General features: G+C 39.9%; 1 pseudogene; it reads left to right on the top strand.

Moving 5' to 3' along the window:
• The first annotated feature begins 2,896 nt into the window (after positions 1-2,896).
• On the top strand, positions 2,897-4,001 carry LOC114636027 (annotated as a pseudogene).
• The last annotated feature ends 2,096 nt before the right edge of the window (positions 4,002-6,097 follow it).

The raw sequence follows: 6,097 nt of genomic DNA, 5'->3' as shown, positions 1-6,097 counted from the left end.
GCTTTTTGAGACATCCTTTGTCAGTGCAACTAATATGAATCTCTTTACCTTAGTCTGAAGTAGATTCTTCAGACAATGGTAAAAAGCCACATTCTCCACAAAATACCACAAAAATAGTCTCTAGTCCACATTCTGAAGTTCTTCTGCATTGAAACCTCTTGGGACAGGTTTGCACAGTTTAAATCATACTCAGCAGCAGAGTCTTCCATATTTCTACTAGGATAGCCCATTAAGTGCAACTTAATGCATTCCATTGGTTTCTAGAGTCTCCAAATCCAAATTCCTCCAAATGAAAACATGGTCAGGCCTATCATAGAAATACTCTTTTCCTGGTAGCATCTTCTGTATTATCCAGGATGCTACTTCTGTGAACAGACATTATGAACAACGAAACATGTACACAACATTTCATTGTGGCTAGCTTACAGGTTTAAATGTTCAGTCCATTATCATCAAAGCAGAAGGATGGCAATATCCAGGCAGACATGGTGCAGACAAAGTTGAGAGATCTACATCTTTATCTAAAGGCTTATAGTGGAAAACTGATGTAGAGGCCATTAGGATGAGTGTCTTATCACATAGTGATACACCTACTCCAACAGGGCCACACTTTATAATCATGTCACTCCCTGAGCCAAGCATATACAAAACATCGCACTTTGAAACCTCTTAAGCAAGCTGGGTACAAGCTTAATTTTGTAAAAATCTTTTTCTTCACAAATAGACATTATTCATTGTTTTCTTTCACTTTTTAATATTATGGATTACAAAGATTGACTGAAGTACTGACATGCTCTTCATAGTCTAAAATAAACACTACTGATCAAGGTACAGATTGGTATCTATTACTAGGCAATATTCACTAAAAATTAGTTGTTGTTTTTTGTTTGTTTGTTTGTTTTTTCTTTAGCTGTTGTTTTTTAAATCTAAGAAAACAGAAGACTTTATTTGCATTTTGTCTTTCATTTTGTATTATTTTTACTTTCCTAGAAAGGTAATAAAAGTTACACATTTATATATTCTAAGAAAAATTCTATGAGAAAGTTGAAAAGGTTTATGAGCAGCAGGCTCTGGCACAGGAATCTTTCAGGATTTATTACTATACTAAAATAGTTGAAGTAAGAAATTTTTTTTTTGATTTTTCGAGACAGGGTTTCTCTGTGTAGCCCTGGCTATCCTGAAACTCACTCTGTAGACCAGGCTAGCCTCGAACTCTCGAACTCAGAAATCCACCTACCTCTGCCTCCCAAGTGCTGGGATTAAAGGCATGCGCCACCACCGCCCAGCAGAAGTAAGAAAATTTTAAAAAGAAAAGTTTGTGTATGTTACACTTTAAGTGGATAAAAGTCCAAATGACATGCCAAATATTTTTAAAGAACTTCTTTCTCTGTTATGCACCATGTGGCACATAGACAGGCATGTAGATAAACAGAAAAGATCACTAAATATGAAACAAGACAGAGAAAGTTCAGGGACATTTGGGATTTTCTAATAACACTCTTGACATCCAATGAGTATCACTCAAAGCATATTCTATGATCAGTTCCATGGGCAGTGCCCTACAGAATGAGTTACTTCACAGTAGGATTTCTAAATGACATGACCTCCCACCACCTTCCCCATAAGCATGAAGTTTTCAGCACAGTAATCAGAGAATTTAAGTATAGCTCATGCCTAAAGCAAGGCTCCATTCAACTATGTGCTGCCAACAGCCAGTTTGAGAAAGAGACACATTCTATATCTAAGAATAGTCTGACCATTCAGACTCTAAGGAAAGAGTGAAATAATCTGTACAACATACATTTCCACTTTACAGATGTAAGAATGATCTGTTTCTTAAGTTGTATAGTCTTGTTTTGTTCCATATATTTTTATCTGCACTTTCCTGTCTTTGCTTTTCCTGGTGATCTAGTAAGTGCCCTACTCCATTTGTTTGTAAAGAGGGTTTAAACACTGTATCCCGTATTTATATGCAATTGCTCTCCCAAAATTGTACACAAGAGACACTCTAGGCACTTGGAATTTTTCATATGCTTTTTGTCCTCCCAGCACTAACTATTAAAATTTCACGTGAAAAACTGTGAGTATGTATTCATGGAGCGAGCTATGTTTGAACATCTATCCTGTAAATTGTCTTCCACTCTGATTTGAATGGGTAGATTGAAAATCCTATATTAACACATCAGAAAACGTGGATTGTGTTATCAGGAAGATATATGGAACAAGGAATATTCCTTATTGATAATAAATGAAGACAAGAAACGGCTGGGACAAGGTTAGAAATGGACCTAAAAAATTTGCATGGTTGATGGAGAAAAAAGACTTTCTCTTGCATATCTTGCTCCTTCCTGTGGTTCATTATATCTCTTTGTCAAGTCTTTTATGCTTTGCTTACTCAGGAGCCTCAGGTACATGGCATGAGTAAGGAAGCACTGAAACCATGAGGATTCCAGTATTTTTAAACCAATTTACCAATTTACATTTATTTCTTATATCCTATTGCAACTTGCTGAGAGACAGCACAGTAATTTATTGCATTCTATATTTTGTGGATCTGCTTCTACTTTATCTCATTCTTAATACTTTTGTTACACTTTGAGATCCAACATGGAATGCTATGAGAATTTGACTTGATATGTCTATTTTAGGGCCTTTCAGACTTTTCTTGATTTGAGGCACTGATTTTACATTTGGATGATATTATATTTTTTTCTCACATTGTTTTATCAGATTCTGAGGGCCATAATTGTTGTTTCCTTGCATCTATTTGATTGATTTAAATCAATTTTATTTCCTTTTTAAAGCACTTCTTGTGCTCACAGCCTGGGGTCCTGGATGAGCAACAGGAACACCATTGCTTATTTCAAGTTCAAAACTAGGGAAAATTTTCCAGGTATTTGGAAAATGTGCATGCTCAGTTAAAGCATTTAGTTCTTTGTCAGATAAGAAAAAGGAACTGTTGCATAATTCTCACATAATCAGACCTTCAAGATTTTATATCTGGTGATCTTGTAGACAAGATCATTTGGGATGAATATAAAGGAAACTTAAGTGCCAGAAAGGAGAAAAGTTAAGACTACCCCCATGGCTTAAGACAAGGATATCTATGGGTAAAAATTTCAATAAACTGAAAAATATGTTGCAGAGTTTAAATCTCCCGTATGTGGGGATGCCCAATGTCCCAACATTCAAGAGTGTTAAGGAGGTGAGGAGTATGCCACAACCACAGCCATGATCATGTTGATGGGTAATATATGCACAAGATGCTGCAGAGTTTGGTCTGTTAAGACTGAAAGAAATCCCCCTCCATTGGATGTCAATGAGCCTGACAATATGGCCAAAGCAATTTCAGAGTGGGGTCTGGATTACACTGTCTTGACCTCAGTTGATTGAGATGATGTGGTCAATAGGGGAGTGGGGTCTGTACTATGTTGTCCTGACATCAGTGGATTGAGATGAAGTAGTCAATGGAGGAGCTGAACACATTGCCAAGACTATCATGCTTGAAGGAAAAGAGTCCAAAAATCCTTGTGGAATGCCTCACCCTGGACTTCTGAGGAGATCTGAGAGTGATAGAAACAGTGTCTCTGTCTAGATTAGATATGATTGCACACAAAGTAGAGACAGGTTCAGAACCACAGAGGAAAGTTCATGATCCCTTGGCCAATTTCCACCAGTCTCTTCATGTAGTCAAACATGCCAAGGAGGTCCAATCTGGGCCTAGGTGAGACAGATCAATAAGTCTATGCCATTAAGAAAGCATTTCATGCAGCTGATGTGAACTGTTTAACTCTAGGGCAGTCTATGCAGCCAACAATGTGCCACCTTAAGATTGAAGAATATGTTACTCCTGAGAAGTTCAAATACTGGGAAAAAGCAGGAAATGAACTTGAATTTCACTATACTGCAAGAGGCCTTTTGGTGTGATCTTCATATAAAGCAGGTGGATTTTTTTTTTCCTGAAAAGTCTCCTGGATAAAAGAAAACTAAAGCTTCTATAGCCAAGACCTTTAGGATCACAAGAATGTTAGCATTTTGCTTCCAGTTGGTGTGAGGGTGGTACTAGTTGGTGTGAGGGTGGTACTATCCTGTCAGGATTCCTGTGCATGCATACCAGTACCTTTCTGAAATGTCTATTGTCTGACCCAGGCCTGATGGCATATACCTGTAATTCTACCTAGGACATCCTGACTTCTGAGTAAGACCTGGTCTCAAAAAAAAAAAAGAAAAGAAAAGAAAAAATAATGAAAGAAGAAGAAAAAACAAAAGAAAAGAAAAAGAGAAAAAAAGGAAGAAAAGAATCCTATAACTGTCCAGTCCAGCTGACAATCAAGTGGGACCCTTAGACCCTGTGGAGAGGGCTGAGATGAGTGAGAAAAAAGAAGGCACAGCAGGTCAAGAAGTCTGATCAAGCTGACAAAGATTTTATTGTTCACACAGGTTATATACTCTGAAAACAGGATATGGGGAGGAGTAGGAATGGAAAGGTGGCTTTGCAGGTGGAGGAAGCTGGCTACAGCTGTGGGGTCTAACTAGGCTATGCCTGTTGTTCTCACAAAGCCTTGCCATTACCAGGGCTTCTAAAAATATCTATCTCGCAGGATATTGGCTAAATCTAAAGGTCAGGAGGTAGGGTTATTAAGGTGGATTGCTATGAGGCCTTGTTTCAAGTGCTGAGAACTGAAAATACAGGAAGTGAATCATGGAAGGTAAGCAGAGAGAAAAATAGTAGATAGGAGAGCCAAGGCTTGTAGCCGCCCGAGCTACCTCACATTCAGGGGGCCACTTTGTAACGGCCCATTCTGCTGCTCTTGTCCGTGGGTCAGGGCCTAGCAAGAGAGAGAGTGGAGACTTGAAGAATGGAGACAAGACAGGGAGTCTGATCAAGTCTCTTCAAGTCTCGTTTATTGGAAGGAAATCCTGGGTATTTAAACCCTTTAATACATGCCTTGTCCTCATCGACAAGCACAGCTGAAGGACTACGTCATGTGCCTTGCAGCATGGATATCACGTGCGCCTAGCTAGCAGTGAGAAGACCACGTGCCCCTAGCTAGTAGTGAGGAGACCATGTGTGCCTAGCAGCATGGAGACCACATGCACCTAGCTGCTGGTGGCACTAAATAGCAAAACAAGATATGTGAGAAAAACAAGTTTATCAGAGTGTGCTCAGCTGTTGCAGGCTGTTGAAAACAAGTCTCTTGTCAGAGTATATGGCTCGAGATGGCTGTAAACATGATGGCTGCTTTCGGCTAGCTGTCGGCTCCCAACAAAGTGTGAGTGTTTGGCAAGAGTAAAGCCTTGCCATGGCTTGCCACATCTCCCTCTTCCCTGTATAATAGAGCACTGAAAGCATGGAGCAGGAAGTAGAGGCCTGATCCCCTCAGAGTTTCGGGTATTGAGTTGAAGGGCTAAGCACTCCTTGGTTGGGGAGGCCAAGCCCTAGCCTACCAGGCACTTTTTCAAGGGGATTGGCCTATGCCAATCCGTATGCAATCAGGCATGTTTCCCAGGATCCCATCTTTGAGCTCAAAGATAAAGGTTTCCCTGCAGTACTTTGTCTCGCACCCTCCAACATCTCACTTTACAGAGGCACAGAAGGTTTTAAAGCTAAATCCTGTGTAGCCAGGGCCATTATCTATTTTTATGATCTTAGGTTGGCGCATGACTGCTAAACAATTTATAACATGAGAAATAGCATGTTTGAAAGACTCTCCATGGAGGGGGGAGGCATAAATGAAGCCACTGTAGGTGTCAATAGATACTTGAACATACTTGAGCTTACCAAAGCTAGGTAAGTGTTTCACATTCATCTGCCATAGGTAATTTGGGAGCAGGCCTCTAGGCTAGGTGAAAAGGAATACAAGTCTGGCAGGTCTTAATAATAACTTGAGCCTGTTCACGGGTGATCTTAAAGAGTAGGAAAAGAGAATGTGCATTGAGATGATGGAGGAAGTGAGCCTGTCTTGCAAACTCAAGAGGATCAGGGTAAGAGGCAAGGTAAATATGGTACCTGGTAGCCAGATCAGCAAGGATATTTCCCTCAGAAAGTGGTCCAGGGAGGCCAGAATGAGCACGAAAGTAGCCAATGAAGAAGGGG

This window comes from Grammomys surdaster, unplaced genomic scaffold (assembly GCF_004785775.1).
Source record: "Grammomys surdaster isolate TR1022 unplaced genomic scaffold, NIH_TR_1.0 121255, whole genome shotgun sequence".
Lineage (NCBI taxonomy): Eukaryota > Metazoa > Chordata > Mammalia > Rodentia > Muridae > Grammomys > Grammomys surdaster.
This window is presented reverse-complemented; position numbering and strand designations above follow the sequence as displayed.